The following is a 21,438-nucleotide window of genomic DNA, read 5'->3' on the forward strand; positions in this document are numbered from 1 at the left end:
CTTTCTTTCTTTCTTTCTTTCTTTCTTTCTTTCTTTCTTTCTTTCTTTCTTCTTTCTTTCTTTTCTTTCCTTCCTTCCTTCTTCCTTTCTTTCTCTCTTTCACTCTCTCTCTCTCTTTCTCTCTCTTTCTTTCTTTCTAAAATATACCAAGCTTTTTTTGGAGATGAATAGTGGTAATGATTGTACACTAATGTGAATGTACTTAATGCCACTGAACTGTACACTTAAAAATGATAAATTTTATGTTATGTATATTTTACCACAATTAAGAAAGAAATCATCTTGTTACTGCACAGGCACCAAAAGATCAATGTGTAATGCTACATCTCTAAAAGTAGTGTTCTGCCCATCACCACTGGGGAAGTTGGTCCAAATGTAACTGATGACACATGTGCATGGTGGGAGGCCACAGTGGCTTCTGGGAGCCATTGGTTCATTCTAAATAAAGCAGATTCACTAAAGGAAAAAAAATGAGCTGCAATTGCAGAAAATGTTCCTGAACACACGATTACTGTATTAAGTTCCCTTGAACCATGAGCTCTTATTACATGAGTCCTTTGCCTATGTCCGGAACTCTATCTTGTGGTCAAAAAAGGGAAAATTTTGTTAAAACTTTGAGGATATATATTGCATATAGGGAGAAAGAGGCCAATTTTTAAAAAGTGTCTCAAATCGCTTGAAAAAAATAGCTATCCCTGATACCCTCAGAGAGACTGGGCAGAAATCACCGTATGGCTCTAACAGCCCCCTCTTTTGTGTGGGCTCCGTTTAAACCACACGGCTTTAAGGTTGCAAAGTGGGTGTGGCTTATAAATACCCAAATTACAGCAGCAAGTCTGCATGAATGATTTTTTCCCCTTTGTAATAATAATGTCAGGACTGTTATTATACTTGGCTCCATGGGGGAATTGGAAGTGTTTCTCTGAAGGGAAGTGCTTCCAGCTCTATAGCTCTTTCAAGAGCTCCATTCCCATGTACTTGCTGGAAACTTTCAGGAAACCACATTCCTTTTCACGTCCCCATTTAGCAATGTGATCTCTCCCAGCCAGAATGCTTCCCAGACCACCTCATCAACCGGGCCTGGGAATGGAATGCGACCATGAGGGGCTATGCATTGCATTGGGGTTTAGGTCTTGTTTCCATGTTGTGTTTGTGAGTAAGAGAGGAAAGGAATGATTTCTTTCCTCCTGAGAATATTTTGTCAACCCCCAGCATATTTCAAAGGATTCAAAGTCTCTAATGAATCAAAGGATTCAAAGTCTCTAATCTGGGGATGAGGCCAGTGGAACCTGAGATGACAATGAGATCAAATTCTGTCTCAAAGTGGCCAGAGTTGGCCTGGATTTTAGGTCAAGAGGCATTTGACAAGTGTCAGGAAAATCCATAAGAATCTTACTGTAATTCTCTGTAACTTCTTTTGGAAATGATCAGACCAAAGGAAATTAACTGTAAGAAGAGTGAGGTGGTGATCCTTTATTTTAAGATTTAATAAAAAAAAAAAAAAAGTGGGGGTGGGGAGGGAAGGAGAAAAAGAATAATCAATTTTTGAAAAACAAGGTAGGGATTGTGAATATTATGATTTACTTTATATAATTTAAAAAATAAAGGAAAGCAAATCTCAACACAAAGCAAGATATCCAACAAATTATTACATACCGTCCTATGTCACCAGTAAATTTTGCCACTGAAACACTTGGCCATAATAAAATTCCCTACCACATGGGGAATAGTCTCAGTGGGTTGGCCTTTTGATTTTCTGTGTGTGTGTGTGTTTTAATATTTAATTAGGTAAGTGTATGTGGGGAGTTTTGGTAGAATGGGAGATGAGATGGCAGGAGTAATAATATTCAAAGGGGCAACAATATTTAATGGTCAGATACAGCACAGGTTTTATTTTTTCAAGCATGTATTTGATCCAACTACTTAGTATTCTATACAGTATACAATTAAAATTTGTTTTCTCCCTGACTAAAACCTGTAAACTGAAATCATGTCAGTTGTCAAAGATGTCTAGGTAGCACCAGAAAATATAGAAAAAGCCCCGTTAGTACCTAAAGTACTCTCTGTGGTAACTATTCTGACTTGAGAATCTGCTTCTTAGCAGAGAAATAACTGGAGACAAAGAAATCTGTTTGTAGAGTAATAGAATCCAGTACTTACTAGAAAAGTGATAGCAGAGAAGCAACTGCTTGTGTCTCTTACCTCAATACATTCTTTTTTTTTTATTTTTTATTTTTAAAATATTTTATTTATTTATTTGACATAAAGGGACAAAGCAAGAGAAGGAGCACAAGCAGCAGGGAGTGGAAGAGGGAGAAGCAGGCTTCCCGCTGAGCAGGAAGCCCGATGCAAGGCTCCATCCCAGGCCCCTGGGATCATGACCTGAGCCAAAGGAGACGCTTAACGACTGAGCCACCAAGGCGCCCCTCAATACATTCTTTAATCATAAGCTTCTGTTAAGTTCCACAGAGGTTTTTATACATTTTTGAGAGTTTGTTGTTATTTAGATCCATACACTTGTTTATCAGTGTCTTAGATCACTAATGCCTCTTGCGTCTTTCCTCTGGTTTCATCCCCCACCTTTTCAATATGCATCCTTAGCAGTTATTTCAGTGAAGGTCTGTACTGATAAACTCTTCTTACTCTGAAAAAGTTGTTATTTTCTCTCACTCTTAATAGTTTAGCTCATATAGAATTCAGGTCAATCATTTTCTCTCAACACTTAGAAGATATTATTCCATTGTCTCCTGGTATCTTTCTTTTGAGGAATACACTCTCAATTTAAATGTCTTTTCTCTGTGGTTACTTTTAACATTTTTTTCTCTCCTTAGTGTTCTGAATGTGTCTAGGTATGGATTTATTTTTAACCTTTCTGGTTGGGACCTGGTGAGATTCTTCATTCTCAGTGTTTTCCTTTGGATTTGAAAGTTTTGGGGCACCTGCGTGGCTCAACCAGTTGAGTGTCTGCCTTCTGCCTAAGTCATGATCCCAGCGTCCTGGGATCAAGCCCTGTGTAGGGCTCCCTGCTCGCGGGGAGCCTGCTTCTCCCTCTCCCTCTGCCTGCTTCTCTTCCTGCGTGTGCTCTATCAAATAAATAAATAAAATCTTTTTTTTTAAAAAAGAAATTTTCAGGGACTTTCTCTTTAAACTATTGTCTCATCTCCACTCTATGATTTCCTTCTTATCTCTTTTTATCAACTAGAAAGATTACATCTGATGCATCTGATAGTAAACACAACTTAGAGGCATTTATTTCTCCTCACATGACTAGATGTCTGGAGGTAGGCAGCTAAGACCCTTTCAGCTTTCTGCTTCATCATCCTTTGTGTATTCCTAAGACACCTGTTCCACTTCTAGCATGGTTCATATGTCCACACAGATAGAATGGTGGGTGGGGAGAGGGGGGGAGAAAGAAGATTTTAAAGAACATCCTTAGGAACTTCACTTGGGAACTTCTGCTTCTATTTTATTGAACAAAATTGTGTTACTTAGTTATCCTTTTCTTTGGGTGTGCTAGAAGATAATGTTTTTAGCTGGACATACTGTCATCCCAAACACATCAGCAATCTACGAGTAAAGATAACAGAATATAAGCCATAAGCAGGATCTGTCCCGGCATGTGCTCTGTACTTCATCTCATGTCTGTCATGGCTACGTTTATGTTACTACCTCTTTATCTCTCTCTGTCTCTAGATTCTGGGTGACTTCCTCAGATATACATTCCAGTTCATTAATTCTTTCTTTACCTATGTCTAATGTGGTGTTTAAATGAATCATGAATTTTTAATTTGTGCTTCTTACTATATATTTTTTAAATAAAAGTTCTACTTTTTTCAAAGCTACCTATTCTTCTTTTAAAATATCTTTCTTATTTCTGCATGGATTTCATTTTCTTTTTTAACTTCTCAGTAATTTTAAAATATTTATTTTATAACTCACTTGGGAATATTGTTCTATTTTTTCAAGTTTCTGGTGTTTTCTATGTCTGCTGACTCATTTGTGATACTTTCTTACATATTATGAAATTTTTGATTATGAGATTCTCTTTTGAGACAATTTTTTCTCCTGCAATCCTGTGTGGTCTTGATTGAAAGAATGTCCCTGAGAGCAGTTTTCCCTTGCTTCTCAAAGGCCCTCAGAGATTCCTGAATGATGAGGATATCAGATCATGCAAGGCACTATTGAAAGTTTCCTATTGATCATGGGAGCCTTTCAGTACAACCAAGTCTAGGCAGTTAGCATGGGGACTGGGCTTGGCACAGAGATTGGGAGGTTCTGGGGGAAAGGAGAGTCATGTCAACATTGATCCAGTGAGATATTTTTACTAACATAAAAATGAAGAACAAAAAGCTACAAACCAAAAGGGAATTCAAGATACCATTTTTTTTAGTCCTTAAACTCAGGACCAAGGTACCTAAACATCTGTGGCAGCCTCTTGTCCTAGCTTTGGAGACTGCCACTTGCCACAAGTAAGAATTAATGTTGGGAAAATAAAATTATCCAAAATTTCATTGATTGAACTCTCTGTGGCCTTTCAAAAGTGGCAGTGTATTCTTACTCACTACTTTCGCACCTGCCCACCCACTGTGGACAAGGCACTGTGTTGTCGTGGTGGGCAGAGATGAATGAGACAGAGTTTTGTTCTCAAGTATGGAGGCAAATGCACAAACAAATCAGTCTAATGTAATTCGTGCATAGCTAGAGGACTAAGGGGCAAAAAGGATAGGAGGGCTTGGCTTTGGTGAAGACTTCATGAGGAAGTAGCACTTAGGCTAAGTCTTGAAAGATAAGCACAACTGTGGTAGGTGAATAGATCATGCAGCCAGTTAGCAAGTTATGAATACAAGAGAAGGAGGAGATTTTCTTTTTCGAGAAATTAATGATTTGAGTTTTGAACATGGTAGGTTTGAGTGCTTATGGAATATCTAGTAGACAGTTGGAGTTTTGCAATTCTGGAACTCAAAAGGATGGGAGTTAGAACTGGTCTGGAAATCATTGTCATACTGAGTGAACGATGGCACTCAGGACTGGGGAAGTGATGGAGGCACTCAGTGTGGCTATGGGGAGAGGAAGAAAGAGAGAGAGAGAAGAGAGAGGGGGAGAGGAGAGAGGAGTGCAGGGAAGGTATAACATACAAGGTTAGCAAAAGCCAGAGAAAAAGAGACATAAGGAGAACAGGATGAGTGCCATTGCACAATGAAGATGAGAGGGTCTCACGAACAGATGGAATAGTCATCAGTATTAGATGCTGCAAAGAAATCAAGTAGGAAGAAAATCGAAAGAGTCTTTTTAAAAAAGATTTTATTTATTTATTTGACAGAGAGAGACATAGCGATAGAGGGAACATAAGTAGGGGGAGTGGGAGAGGGAGAAGCAGGCTTCCCATGGAGCAAAGAGCCCAGTGTGGAACTCAATCTCAGAACCCTGAGATCATGACCTGAGCCGAAGGCAGACACTTAACTGACTGAGCCACCCAGGTGCCCCTCGAAAGAGTTTTTTTTTTAATTAACATATAATGTATTTTTTGTTTCAGGGCCTTTGAAAGAGTCTTGAAGTGGCAATTTCTGGAAGCCTTAGTAAGACAATAAGTTGTTGCAAGCATTTTCCAATAGTTGCCAGAGGCACTGCAAGGAAGAGGAGAGACAGAACTCAGAGTTGGGGGTGCTAAGCCCCATGGTGTCCCCCTCACACAAGTGAGCTCTAAAGCAGAATGGCAAAGCACTTGGACCAATTTACTGTTTCTGGACTTGGTTCTCTGTAGGAGGATTTATAGAGAGCACACTGCCAGACATGTGGAAGGCTCCCCAAAATCTTTGCTCTCTTTCGCTTGTGTGTGTGTTAAAGGCAGAGATTGCAAGGTAGGAAGGAGGAAAAGGATTAGCTTGGAAGGGAGAACCAGGCACATCCCCCTCAGCACAGAAGGGAGTGAGGAAGGACACAGACCCCTGAGGTTGGTGGTGAAGGAGAGAGGAACAGGCACCTGCTGGACCTGGAGCATCATGGGAACTAGGGGTGCATGCAGGGGAGGATTGTCACCCTGAGGAGGGGGAGAGGGGCAGCCTGGGGTGCTGTAAGGCATTTCTGGGAGACATCGAGGAGGACCCTCGATGAAGGTGGGAGCGTGACTCTGGAATGGTTCTGATGTCTAAGATGACCTTGCCATCATCCTGGTCATGGCATTCTCCTATGGTCCCCTGCTAAGTGATTAGTAGATGACAGGTGCTCAAGAGAGGTAGAGTCAGGAAAGAAGGGACAGCATTTCCCACAAAGCTCCTCTCCTGGAGCACCGTCCACACCCTTCACTGGATTCCACCTTCCTCCTGCATCCCATCCCTCTGGGCTTTTCCCTGTTCTCACAAACAGCTGTGTAAGCTGGCTGCTTTCTGTTCCTTTCCCACCTCAGGGCCTTTGCACCAGCTGTCCTTGCTGCATGGAGTAAGCTCCTCTTAGCTTGGCCAGATTGGTTCCTTTCCATTCTGATCTCATTTCCAATGTCCCCCCCACCGCCCCCCACCACAGAGGTTGTCCCTGACAAGCCCCTTTAAAGTAGCTTTCCTATACCACTCTATCACAAGGGTCTGTTTACTTCACTTTGTAACACTTCCATCTGATATTCTTATTTGTTTATTAACATACTATCTATGTCCATTTTCCCCCATAAGACTGTAAGGCCTGTGAGAGGAGAGACTTTTTTTTGTCTTAGTCATTGTAGTATGTCCAGAACAGAGAAAAATATTGAGCATATACTGATATAAATGATTCACTGTGTGAATGAAATGGCATGTCTGGTTTCTAACATGGGTAAGGAAGTCAGCTCCCCACTGAGCTGTCACTCTGGGGGTCCAGGTACACAGGAGTGGCCAGTGGTCTGGGGAGTGCTCTGCTCTTCGGAACCTCCTTATGAGCCTCTGGCCAATCCCAGGCTCCAAGCTTTCCATCATGCCAGTCAGGATTCTTCTTATTTTCTTATTTCCTTTAAAATTTTTTTTTTTTACAGAGGAGACAAATAATTTTTTTTTTAATTTTTTACACATAACATCTACAGAATTTATTTATCATATCTGTCTTGAATTACTTAAAAAGCAAAGCAGCTGTCCTCTCATGTCTTTCTGGATTATTACTCAATCTGGTTTGCTTCACCAGAAGAATCTCTACGTCAATCAGATTGTGTCTTTTTTGCTTTGTATTATGCAGATGTGGAATCATCTTAAGGTTAAAAAAGGAAAGAATAGAGAAAGAAAGAAAAGAGAGAAGCATTCCGAATTCATACCAGCCCACACCTTCATTCTCTTCTTCATTTCTATGACTTAGCCAAGTAACTAAGAAAGTGTGATACTTAGGATGTAACATCACTTCCTTGACAAACAAAGTGAGCATCTCACTTTTCAAGTTTCCCTTCTCCCCAGTGGGAGCAATTGCCTGGGTACAGGGTCAGCAGATTTAGCCCGAGTTTCACATGGAAATCTCCACAAATACCTTAGTAACAGACACCCTGAAATGCTTGCCCGCACAGAGCACGTGCATTTACTAAGAAACTTAACACAGATCCTTACTTTTTTGCTCTCTATGTGTATTCTTGCAGAGCTGCTCTATTTATAGAAGAGAAGCTTTTTTGTAGCATCTATTTTATACAGAAACGTTTGTACTGGAAAACATGAACTAGACTCTGAAGAGTTTCACAGTATTTCTAAGTGGGTAGTGTCTTTCACTTGCTTCCCGGGTTTTCAGCTGTCGCCCTTTCTGCACACCGACTTCCTGGCCCTGAGAGAGCCCTGGGAGCAGAGCAGTACTCGTGTGAAACCCTCACCCAGCCAGACTCTGCTTGGGGGGTGTCTGCAGCCAAAGACCAACTGAGGCCAGGCAGCACCTGAAGAATGCCTTTCAGAGAAAGACATTTCCGCTGTCTTCAGAAGGGAGCGTCCCTTTGTTCTCTTTCCAGAAGGTCACATGGCCAGCCAGCCTCCAACAGAGCAGAAGAAATTCCTCAGGAGTTCCCTTGAATTGTGCTTCTGTTCTGTATCAGGCCACAAGTGGTCGGCGCACTGTTTACAAGATACCCTGTGGCTTCTCAGAGTGACCTGGTTTCAGAGAGCGGGTCCCAGGTGAAACATGAAAGCTGTCCAGGCGTCCAAGGCCTTTGTCTGTGAGGCATGTCAGACCATTTGATTCAGAGAAAATCTGTGCCTTGGGAAAGGAGTTTGCACAATGGAGTTCCTCGATTCGTTAAGGAATCTGGCGGACTGTTAATTTGTGCAGGCTAATAAGGCTCCAGTAATCCCTCTGCCTGATAAAAACAAAAACAAAAACAAAAACAAAAACAAACACCCTTCCAATCATTTGGTACTTAGAAAGCACAAGATCCCAGGAAGGAGAAAAGTCGTTATTTTTGCTTCTACAGAAAAATCAATATGAACACATTTCCCCTCTTCTTTTCTGTTACTTTTTTTTCCCTGGAGTTCATCTGTAGGCAAACACATTTTAAGTCATTTTGACAAGAGAGCAATTGGATCTTTTCCGTGTTGTTGGAGGAGAAAAACACCAGCTGAGTAAGAGTTTAAAGTTCTGTTAAGGGAGTAGAGCAGAAGTTGTTTTTCTTAATTAAAAAGTATAGAGTCAGATTTGATTCCCCTTCATCTCCTCTCCACCTGTTAAATAATCCAATTAATTTTTAAAAAGAAATGTCATGAATACATGAAGGAAAAGTTTTACTTTGTACACTGCTTAAAAATGCACCTTTCCACCTGTCCTGGGACACCCAGTTTCAGAATTGTCTCTGTTGGATGTGTGCACTTACTTGCAATAGGTTTGGGAAATGTTGGAAAATGTGAACTGTATATTCTGCTTGGACATTACAAAGATTGTTCTCCGCAGTTCCACAGCCCTCATGGAAGACAGAGCCTGAACTTCGTGGGAGAATAACATCATGATATAAATGAAAGACGAAGAGCATGCAAGAGATAGAGATGAAAGGAAAATGAGAGAGGACATCCTAGCAGCAGAGCTCTGTCCTCAAGTCCCATTAAAGGAAAACACCAGAGTTAATGAGAGTGCTGAGCCCTCTTTATCCCGTATTTATTTTGGCCAGATGTCAGCCTTCCATATGAAGATTGGAGGAACATAGGAAATGCCAATTCCTGAGTTGCAGAGCTCCCGCATCTGATGGCTACCAACCTGTAGCATGCAAATAGTGGAAGAGCCTCCTTTAGTAACTCATGATGCAATTTCCTCCACATTAAATGTTTTCATTTCATGGTTCTCAAAAACGAAGTATGCTTTAATATAATTCGAGGCCTCAAATTCTGCATACATGTTCTCAATCAGTGATGAAAGGATCGGATTCTCCATCGAGCTAGTTGTAAACAAGCATGTCCTCTGTTGCACTTTTAAAGATATTACCTCTCTCTCCCAAAAGGTGACAATTAGTGCATAACTTCCAAGTATTTTCTGAGCTGTTCTTCGTTTACTGCAATCTAAAATTGCTCAGAAGTACCATTTTGAACCAAAACACCAACAACAATATTGTACCTAGGAAAAGTTTTTATATGCTGCTCACTTATTTCAACTATTCATCTCTAGTTTCCTAAAATGCAGGTAAGAAGCAATATGATTACGATTTTATTTTAAATGTGGCAAGTTAAAAACTAAAAGAATTTACCTGAAGTCACATAGTATTTCAGCAAGGAAAGGAAAGCCCCAACTCTGCCTCTTTGTGTTGTTCCTCATGTAGCCTATATGGACAAAATAAGGTTTGCCTATAATGTAGTCCTTTAGAATTTTTTCCTAAGGTCTTGATTTCTGTGTGTTTGTTACCTAACACTATACAAGAAAGATTAGTGGACAAAGATTTTGTTTCCAAAAGGTGTTGGTGATAAGAAGTCTGATTTTGATTGCATGATACTCTTTATACCTAATTACCTTCAACAAAACAGACATTCTGCTTACATTCTATGACATAGGTTTATGCCTGGCTTTACACTCTCTTTATGCTCAGGCTGCTGTCAAGAGCAAATGACAAGCTTGTATGTATCCACATACATCCATGCCTCCATGGATAGGGTGGTCAGTATTTTCAGGAAGCTGTCCTTACAACATTTATAGAAACACAGTGTGTCATTAGGAAAGCCCTGCGACATTTTAACATTGCAGATGCGGTTTTGGGAGGAGCCCTGCAAGGTCAGATGCATCAGGTATATTGCATAGGATGCTAGCAAGTGGGGACTTAGCCCCAGGGCACCTCTGCTGCTAGTGTAGGCTAATCATTTCACCTATTTCAGCCTTCATCTTCTCGTGTATAAAAGAAGCTGCGGGTGTTAGAAATGCACAGGCACAATGCCAAAGCCCCTCCATCTCAAGATTGGGGAGGGTTTAGTGGGCTGAGCTCTGAGCTCAGCCTTAGACAGGGCAGGTTTCAGCATGCCCCAGCCTGGCCTGTCCTACAGAGTGGGCTGGACGGTGGGTAAGTTGGGCTGGCCATGCAAAGGCATGCTTGGAAAGCCAGGGCTTACCCCGGGCACTGTGAATATTAGCCCTAATCTGCAGTTCACGTCCTAGCTACTGGGAGCCCAGCAGGACACAGTATGGCATTTTGGTAAGAGCCTGGGCTTTGGACCTTGGCAAGGGACAGACTAGATGTTAAATCCATGATCTGTCACAGTGAGTCAACCTCTCAGGGTGCTCATCTAAAAATGGGGATAATAGTACTGACCTCACAAAATTGCTCTGAAAATGAAACAGATATGAGACACACTTTAATATATAACAAGTATCTTGTAAATGTTCCTTCCTTCTCAGTGCTTGGGGTTTTGGTCTGCCGAGTGCTTGGTCTTAGAGCCTCAGGGACATCCAGCAGGGCTGGGGAGGCAGGACCCATGTAGCCAGCTGATGACCCTTCCAGCTCTGACTTCCTTGTTAACCTTTTGAGGCCAGATGTGGTCCTCGGGACCATTTTGAAGGCTTTGCTGGGGAGATTCCTGTTTGGTGGCAACATACTGGGCTGAGGTCAAGCAGGTGTTAATGCTGACAGTGTAGCTGGGACCTTCCTTGGGAACTAAGGGAGGACCTGAGGGTCAAGGACAGGGAGAGGCGGGCACACTGTGCTGCTTCTGTTCCTTCAGCTTTCCTTCTTGAGGCCTAGAAATGCTAGAATGAAGAGGAGGACTCACTCTTGGCTTTTAACCTTGAGACGTAAATGCAGACACAGCCCTTGGTTCCTGTTACATTGTAGTGAGTAACATCTTGGTACATTCACCCTGGAAGCATGCTTCCCTGTTAAATGTGGCACATGCAGTTTGTCCGGAGATGGTCTGACTAATATTCTTTGCAACTAGTAAAGAGGGTGTAGATGCTGTCACAGTGCATGAAGATTTTATCTTGGCTGGGGAAGGAGTTCACAGTGACCAGAGCATTGACCCTCATGCAGCCTCCTTCGTGTGGGTGCTGGCCCCCTCCCAAGGCACAATCCCACTTATAGGACATTCTTGCTCAACCTCAGTCCTGGGAGGGGAGCAGAGGGAGGAGTGGCTGGCCCACTGGAGGAAGGGACTGACAGTGCAAGGCACATAGTTGGTACTAACGAAGCACTTTCTGAACAAAGGCTTGGGTACAGCACAGAGAGCTGCACAACCCCTGCTCATCGTTGTGAAGCTCCAGTATTATTCAGGTATCAGCTCAAAGGGTGGAGGCCTCATCGCTACTGAGCCAAGGACTCTATTATATCTTCCTATGTATGTCCTTTTTAGTTCTCCTACCATCATACAATCTGTGAGGTGTGTTTACTTGTTTATTGTCTATTTGCCCCTCCTACTAGAGGGCAAACTCTGTCCCACAATATAAGAGAGATTTCCTCATCTTATTCAATACCTAGAATGCTACCTTGTCCAAAGTAGGCACTCCATAAATGTTTGCTGAAATTTTTAAAGTGACTTATGATGATCATTAGATACACAAATGTGAAATGCAGCAATACATCAATTACCTAGAAGTCTAAATTTCAGCAACATGAATCCTCTGGAAAATGTCTTTGAACGCAGAAATGAAAAAGCACTTATGTCTGAAGTATCAAGAAAAAACTCCTTACACATGAAACTAGTACTCCACTCTTTCAATCTTGATAGCGGGCTACACTGACTTCTAGTAGCATAAAAGCCTTAAACCGAGTTATCTCATTTTCTAGTCTATATCAGAGAAGTAAATATGAATGGTGTTGGAGGTAGACACTTATGTGACAGTTTTCTGCCAGACTAGGGAGAGAAGTCAGCATAGGGTTCCGTGAACACATAAGATAGTCAGAGAACTTCTACTTATGACCCAGAGTCCTCCAGAATCCTGCAGTAAACAAAGGGGAAAATAGATGGTTCACTGGAACATACATTTAAGGCCTATAGAAGTACTTTTAAAAAATTATTTATTTATTTCAGAGAAAGGGAGAGAAGGTGGGTAGAGGGGCAGAGAGAGAGAGAATCTCCAGCAGACTCCCCACTGAATGTGGAGCCCTACCTCACAACCTTGAGATCATGACCTGAGCTGAAATCAAGAGTCCAGTGCTTAACTGACTGAGCCACCCAGACGCCCCAGCCTATAGAAGTACTTTAATCACGTATTGTTACTTTATAGCTGGAGGCACTTGAAAAAGTAAGCTTCACTTCTCTGGTGGTCATTTTGTTATTTTTCCATTGCTGTTGATTTTGTTGACAGTGTTCATTTTGTCTTGAAGAGAAAGTATGTTGTTGCCTTTGAATTCCCATATGAATATACTTCTTTTAATATTTAAGGTTTTGTAATACTTGGACTTTACTAAATTACTTAGATATATCCCAGAGATTAGTTCTTGTCTATAGACAATTATATCTGGAATATGGCTGAGTTACCAAAAAAGACTGACAAATTTTAGTGTTGTAAACAAGGCTATGTGTGCCTAACACAGCTGTTCTTATTTTTAACTGCTTTTGTGTGAGAAAACAAAGAGAAATATTACATAAAGAACAGGATGTTTTGGATGTCCACCTCTACTGCATTACCTAATACTGTACTTGCAGATTTTGTAAGATTCATCTGCAGGTGTTGAGAGCATTAAAAATGTGTATTATTACACTCTAGGCACTGGTAACAAAGCAAAGTTGAAAACACAAGTGTGTTGGAGGTGATGCCAGGGGTAAGTCATATATTAGCTTGGATTGGAATGATGGTGCTGACTTAGTGTAGATAATTCACTCATGGGTTGTCTCCTACTTGTGTCATCATGGGCAGTGATCTAACTTTTGGGAGGGGGCTTGGTTTCTATATTCCTGAACTGGGGAATACGACCTGTCTGTGGCTGTTCTGTGAGGGCAACTGCACAATCACATGAGATGTTGGGTGGAGAGAACTTGGAACTGGGTGTCTCCCATGGGATTCATTCTTTGAATTTTTACTCAAAGACATCCCCACCTCTGAGTCAATTGTCTCAAGAACCTATGAGGTGGTGGAGAGAACTTGGAACACTTGGTGTCTCCCATGGGATTCATTCTTTGAATTTTTACTCAAAGACATCCTCACCTCTGAGTCAATTGTTGCAAGAACCTATGAGGTACCCATGTTTTACAGATGAGGAGTCTCACTTCCAAGGTCAATTTAGTGGGAGATGAATTTGGATCTTGTATCTCTCAGCTCCTGTTACTCAAAACAACATAGGTTGTAAGGTATAAAATTAAATAAGGCACAATTCTGTGACTATACTTCAGAGGGATAAAAACATGCCCTGCATCTGAGAATGGCAGAATTTAGGTCTCTTTGGACCTAAAATGTCAGAGCAATGTTGAAGAAGAACTCTCACTTTTCCAGTTAGAATGACACTGAGCATTTCTCAACAAGACAGACTGAACTTTAATAGCCTCTCCTTGTCAGGTTCTGGTCTACCAGAGTTTCACAAACCCCACGTCAAATGCACAATTTCAAGGAGCACAACATCCTGATTCAACAGTGGATTTGAGGCACAGCACCACCATTTTCTCCTAGGATATAAATATAGGTCCCAGCTTCCCTCAGCCCACTCAGTGATGTTTATGGAGAAGGGAAACAGAAAGCAAACTCATTGATTTAATACTAGTATCACTGCCACTCATTGACAACTACTCTGAGGGATAATGTGAGCATCATCTCATTTCCTCCTCTCAGAAACCTACTTACTGTGGTGCATAATCTTTAAAAGACAGATGGCCTGGATTGAAATCGTACTTCTCCCATCTCTGTGATCTGAGGCAGTTACTTAATCACTCTAAGCCTCAGTTGCCTCGTCTGTAACATGAGAGGGCTGCAGTGGGATGTAAGTTAGATCTGGCATAAGAAAGCCACCTAAGCAATGCTCACCACACAGTAAATGTTTGGTCACTGTCAACTGTTGCTTTAGTAGTAAAGCCTATCTTCCAAGTGGGAAAAGTGAGTTTCGAGAAGTGAAGTGATCTACTCAAAGTCACACAATTAGGCAGCTAGACTACTGGTTTCCCTCTTACACACAGTACTCATCCAAAGCTCACAACAAAGCCTACAACGCAGGAGGAAACTGAGGATTGGAACTTTGCCCTCTTTTGAGTGGGGCCTCCCCTTTTGACCCAGGCTTTTGCAAGCCTAAGGCCAGGGAAAGGCTTGGATTCTATGAGCAAAACCCTGACAGTTTCCATTTTCAACAGCTGTCATTTATTCTGACATCAGTTCTGAAGTCTCTGCATCTTACTCAAAGCAATCAGATACAGACCACAAATGAATAGTGCTACCGCATAATGGATAAAATGCTAGCCTTTGTTTTTTCTTTATAAAGCTCACCAAGATAAAATATTTTTCTTGAAATCATATGCTCATAATTCTCACTAACTACTTGGCAGAAGGTGACCATGGTCTGAGGGTAACAGTGATTTTTATTTTGGTTTATCTTTGCAAGGGGTTTGGGCCATCACTCATGCCTTGTGTAGTGTACACTAACTTCTAGTTTTGGTTAGAAGACCTGATTGCTAGGATTTTTGGCCAGGCTGCTGTGGATTCCATGCTGGCTCTTGCCTTGGTAGCTATGAAGTCAGAGAACACTATGGGAGTTTTGTGGAGATACTTTCTTGGGAGGGGAAAGACGTAGGCTTCTGTGTTAAATCAGGGTTTCTCACTGTGGCACTACTGACATTTTGGAAAAAGTCATTCTGTATTGAGGGGGAGGGGGCTGTCCTGTGCACTGTAGGAAGTTTAAGCAGCATCTTTGGTCTCCACCCGCTAGATGCCAGTAGGACCCCAATCATGACAACTAAAGTGTTTCTAGGCATTGCTAAATATCCTTTGGTGGATAAATTACAATTGAGAACTATTGTGTTCAAAGTTTGGAGTTCTTGGCTTTTCCAGGGTATTCAGAGATAGAGGGCTAAAATGCCAGCTGAGTCTGCATGCGGTAGGGAGGGACAAAGGATTATATGCATATTAAAATGCATAGTAAATAAATATAATGGCTATTTTGTCTATATAGGTATTCACATTGTGGCACATTTGGCTTTTTTTTTTTTTATGGTTAACTAAATTGTTTTGCAATGATCTTGTACATCCATAGGCATATTGGGCATTGTTTTTCACTGTTTAAAACACTTGTTATAGGTAAATATGTCTGATCCTTACACATATCACCCTCATCTCTTTAGAAAATAAATTCCACAAAAAAAGAAGAAATGTTTGGAATATGTATATATAATATGTTAACTGTCATATTAGGACTACTGTGTGGTTTTCATTTCTTCTGTCTTGGTTTCTTTGAAACCCAAAGCATGTTTACGTGGCTGGTCTGAATCTTCCTCCTTACCCCTACTGGGCAGAATTAAGACAACAGGAATAAGAAGAAAGAAAAAGAAAAAGAAAAAGAAAGGAGCAGATTTCTATGGCAGAATTAGAAGTGCCACCCAGTGTCCCTGGGACTCTTCCAGGCACAACCACTGTGTCTCAGGGTGTGTGTGTGTGTGTGGTTTGGACTTGGTTATGTTTGTCCCAGGCAGGCTTTTCAGTCTCCTTTACAGCCCAGAACAGAAAAGGGCAGTGAGGAAATGTACTGAACTGCTGCTGGGAAGATAGAGCTGCTTTGTGGAGCTTGTTTCAAGTGGGTTTTGTTTTGAATCTACAAGTTCATTCAAATCCAATCACAGCAAAATTCATAGATTGTGATGTCATGTGGATGGAAACCAAAAAAGGACTGTATAAGATGCTTTCTGCCAGATGTTACTCATGGCTTCAGGAAACTCCCCCACCCGCCAGTCTTTTTCTTTCTTGCTTTCTTTCTTTTCTTTCCCCCCTTTGCTTTCTGAGCCAAGACTTCAGGGCTGTGCTTTACTGAGCCTCACTTTCATTTACAGGTTTTTCTTTTTTTAATAGCCAGTGTGTCTAAGGCATGACATTTGTGCTACTACTTCTCTACACTTATATCACTAATTTATTTTCATATTAAAATGGGAATATATCCTTCTAATTGTATAGACAGCCATGTTGTCTAGGGCAGGGGAAGAGGGGGTAGGGCAGAAATTAATCAGTAACCAGGTTCACGTGTTTATTGTTTTAAAGCTAATTGGATTGAGAAGGTCCCTTTTGGATGGCCCTTGTGAAGTCCCATGATGCAACACTAACTTTCCCTAGCCTCTGGACAGACTGGAGAGTTCACTCTTTTTCATCACTGTGTGGTGGAGCTGGAGTTTAGTAAACCAGGGTTGTCATTGGGGATGACTTAAGGAAGGGATATACTGTAAGTCTTTTTAAGGGAAGGAGTGAGCCTCAGGCAACGGAAGGTTAAAGGAAGAGGATGGTTGAAGCCTCTGTCTTGGTTTCTTTGAAGTTCAGGGACCCAGGGCATGGATATGGAAGATCAGGGACCCAGGGCATGTGCCTTCATCCCTGTATCTGTCACACTAAGGATGTTGTGCTCGCTCAACACACTGTCTCTCTAACCTGGCCCAGCTTCTCCATTGCCCCCTCTGGATAGGAACTGTACCCACTCCCTCAGGATTGCTTTAGAACTAGGACCACTATTGCTTGCCTGTGCTGAGTATTTTCTACTTAGAGAAAATAAAATCCCATCTCCTCCTGATATAATTCCTGAATGATACCAAAGTGTAAGTGTGTGTTAGCTCAAACTATCAGACACAGGCAGTGGAATCTTAGTAATCTAATTAACAAATAAATAGAGAAGTGGCTTAGAAGTCAGACCTACTTAATGATCTTTGTCTCAGTCTAGACATCTGAGTGAGCTGAATTCCCAGGAGTACCACCAAATGATTTATTCACTCTCCCCGAATTGCCAAGGATGCTCAGATATCACCGGCTGTATGAGGTCCTCCTTGGTTTTTAGAGAATTACATACACCTTTTTCTGGGCTGTGGTGCTCACTAACTCTTATTACAATGCTTACCATTTTGTTTTACACTGTTTATGCCCATGTTCTCTTCCTAATGTCACATTTCAGAATGTGAGTTTCTTCAGAGAAGATAATGACTTCTTGAGAATCACCTTTACACTGCACACACTGATTGATGATTGACTCAATAAACGTGCCTGTAAAGTTCTGTTGAGAAAAGAATTAACAAATAAATGAGGATAAGTCCTCTTGTACAAGAGCCCTCCTGATTGCTCCGTTATTCTCAGTTTGAAAATGCTGTGATGTGGTAAGCTAGAGATAGATCAGAAGCACCCACACAGAAGAGACGGGAGGAGTGCTCACAATGCAAAAGTAATTCCATGGAATGACTGCAGTTGTTTAATGGCAATGAGTTCTCCATCTCCTCCCTCTTCCTCTCTCTCCTGAATTCCTCCTCCCTGTTCTTCTACCCTGTTCCTGTTTTCCAGCTTCTTCCTAAGAAAGAGACTATACTCAGTCTTTAAAGAGCTCAGCTTTATTTAATAACTAGTTATTGGGCACCTGTTATGTGTAAAGCACATGTTAGATGCACTGTGAGATGCCTCCAAACACTTTATAATCTAATTGTTCCTCAAGTTACACTGAAGACTTATATATCAGTGTGTATCTGCTGGTCATTTGTGCATGTGCTCGACAAACTGCCCTCAGTCACCTGTTACTTGTCAGGAGTTGTGCTGGGAATTGAGGATGATATACAGAGTTCTTTTATTTCAGGCAGAATGTCAGTTTTCCTGGCAGAAAGCACCCTCAAATTGGGTATTTTGAGGGGAGCATAAGCCTAGAGGAGGCTGTCAGCGGAAGCTGGAAACGGCCTGGCACCTGGGGAATAAAGATGTTGCAGGGAGACAAGCAGAGCATCAACAAAGTGGGCTGTGGATGGGGTCTCCCCAGTGATGTGTGGTGTGGGGGTGGGTCCTTGTGGAGGGCTGTAGACTTAATTTTGATTTTAAGGTTTGGCTAGAATTTCCCCTACTAGAGAGAAGGGAAGCGTTTAATCCTTCTTCTAGAAGCTGATGTGTAGAAGGACCAGCTCTCCAAGACAAGGTCTCCAGCAGGCTGGCCGTAGGGCTGCCCCCACAGTCAGGAGATGGGAGGACAAGGGTCTCCACCCAGGGGCATCTCCTGAGGGGACTGAAGGGCACAGTGGAAAAGCAGGTTGGCTCTGGCCATGCAGATTTTCAAGATTAAGAAACACAATCTTTTTCATATTAAAGCAGAGGGGAAGGACTGCAAGGCTTTGAACAGGGCATTCGGCTGTGCTGTAATGGTGGTGTGATTGGCATGGCAGGGCTGTGCTGAGTGGGCCATGAGTGGAGAGCTGCTGGCTGGCCTTGTCTACCCTCACATTTCCAAGCATGGGGCAGGGCCTGACACTCAGAGGGCTGCTACAGAAATTAGAACAGGAATGAGGGCCTGTGTTACTGAGAGTGTGATGTCATCTTTGGGAGAAGTTAGAGTCAGGACGGCTGAGTTAGTCGAGTTTTGGAAGGAAGATAACGCATTTGCTTGCTGAGGTACTGAATTTTGAATGATGATGTGAAATTCAAATGAAATGAAATGTCTCATTTCAGCCGGAAGAGTAAACCTGAGGAAGACGTCAAGATTTAAATTTCAAAGTCATTAGTATAGAGTACAAGATAATTGTTGAGGAATGCAATATGTAGAGAGAAGAGCAGAAGGCCCAGATCTCGGTCATGGGGTCAACCACCATCACGCAAGAGGTGAGGGATGGAAGCTTTAAAGAGGTGAGATGTCTGTCAGGAAGGGGTGTCCGGCAGAGACAGAGAAGCTGGAGGGAGCTTCATATAGAGAGAAGCAACAGAGAATTAGCAGTAGCTGGAACAGGCTTGCCAGAAAAAACACGATATTATGTTTGAGTCCTCAGTTCAGAAGAGACACAATCAATGTGTTGTGGATCCTGCCATTATTTCAGTGAGCCTAGGCACTGTGGCCCATGTGAGTGGTAGATCTGGGACTCAGATCACAAGGATTTTCCATTTAGTTTCTGATTATAACCTTTCCACTGACAGATTTCTAGCCATGTGTTATGAAGGTAAAAATCCTTCTAGATAAATAATTTTTACTATAATTAAGTCACACATGTGAAGATGTTTTGTGTTCAGGGAGTAGAGTATGTTCTTGATGTTTCTATAAGAATTCTTCATCTCTTATCCGGTTTAATGTTATTTTAAAATAGTGCTTGTGGTTTAATCATTTTTTGAGATCTTGCTACTAGATTTAAAAAATCTGTAGCTAGACGCCAAGATAATTTGCTCATATAATTGTTTTTGAAGCAGATCTTATGCAAGATATTTTGTACTGGTAAAGCTGCACAGTGCATCTGCTAACTTGTAGCCAGATACCAAGAAGGACCCCAGCTGATTAGCAAATTGTACCCTTGCCAGGGAGTGGATCTAAGGCACATGTGGCCTTCCTCATGACTCAGAGGAGGTGGGGACTAAAATCTTGTGGGATGAAGAAGCCTGGCTGGATGCCGGGATCCTCTTGCTGCTGAGATAAGCAGTTCTTCTCTGGCCAGCAACATTTGCCCCCAGTCCCTGAGGACTGAGCCCCAGCTTCCTCTCCCATTCTTCAGCCTCCTCCCCCCACCCCACATCCTGGGGGTTCTTGAGCCATCACAACCCAACCCTAGAAGAAGCACTGCCCATCCTGGGCTTTTGCCTGCAATCTTAACTTTGGGGTGCACCTTATCTCTTTGTTTATGTTAAGTGCTGAACAGGGTCAATAAAGTCACTGCAGAAGGACTGGGAGGCTCACCCAGATCCATTTGAGCTTGCGATGTTACTGTTCCTGGATTCCTGAGTCTGGCAAAATGCGGGGGCGGGGGGGGGGGGGGAGAATTTCAAACAGAATTACCATAAAATTAAAAACAGTTTTCAGAAAGCATGGCCACAGTCTGATTGAAGCTGGTGGCTGCTAGGGACTTGTGATTGTTTTAAAAAAATCGTTCCTGTCTTCTTTTTATTATAACTTAGCTAGCAACGACCGTGTAGGCGGCAGGCAATCAGAAATAAACGTCTAACTTGGATTTTGCACAACTGGGTCCTGCTCCAAAGCACACTGCCTGCCCACTGATCCAGCTTGAGTTTTACAGGGACAGCAAAGAGGGATAGTTTCAGGACTCGCAGGGTCCTTCCGGGGCTGCACTGGGGATTCGCTGGTTTACAGGTCGCTTCCGATTAGAAGGCAGCTAGCTGTCCTGCTCCCCCGTTCTATTCCGGGAACACCACAAAAACACATCTAATTTCTTTAATTTTTTTTTTTCCTGGGGCATTTTATTCTTCTTTTATTCCTTCTGCTCCCTCCTCTTTCTCTTTCTCTTGTTTTTACAATCTCCCCGTAATGACTAATTGGCAGCATTTCCCAGCTTTTTTATGTTTCTCTTGCTCTGGTTACAAGTCGTACTAACCCAGGAATATCCACAGGGACCTATAGACAGCCAACATTTCCAAATGATGTACAGCATTCCCCTTTCTTTTAAAGTGTAAAACATTTACAAGGAAATGTACAAATGTATCAGGAACATTTCCCGGGTCGGCCATTAGCGCGGGCCCTCCCCGCGCCCAGAGAGCGCCCCCCGCACGGTCCCCTCCCGGGCGCACGTTTCCGAGTGCCAGTGGGGCGGCCCGCGAGACCGCAATTGCTCTGGCCCAGATTGACGAGCCTCCGATGCCCATTTACTGCGCGCGGCAGCCACTCTGGAGCCGCGGCACATCTGGATGGAGTCAGCTGCCGAGCGCCAGGGGCCAGCGCGGCCAAGCCAGCCGAGCGCGGCGGCGAGCGCGAGGGAGGCCGGCGCCCCGGCCGCCTCCGCCGGCCCACCCCCCAGTCCCCACCCGGCTGGGTTTCCTGATGTAAACAGAGCGGCTCTGCAAGAGCACAGCAACTCTGCTGAATGTGTCATTTAGTGCTCTTTATCTGCTTGGGGTCAAAATAGCGACTTAGAAAAACAGAAGCATTGCTTTGAATTTAAACAGCGAGAAGCCATAGACAGTACTGGTCTGTGAGGGGGAGAG

Source organism: Mirounga leonina, unplaced genomic scaffold, assembly GCF_011800145.1.
Source record: "Mirounga leonina isolate KUSES-001 unplaced genomic scaffold, KU_Mleo_1.0 Mir_165, whole genome shotgun sequence".
NCBI lineage: Eukaryota > Metazoa > Chordata > Mammalia > Carnivora > Phocidae > Mirounga > Mirounga leonina.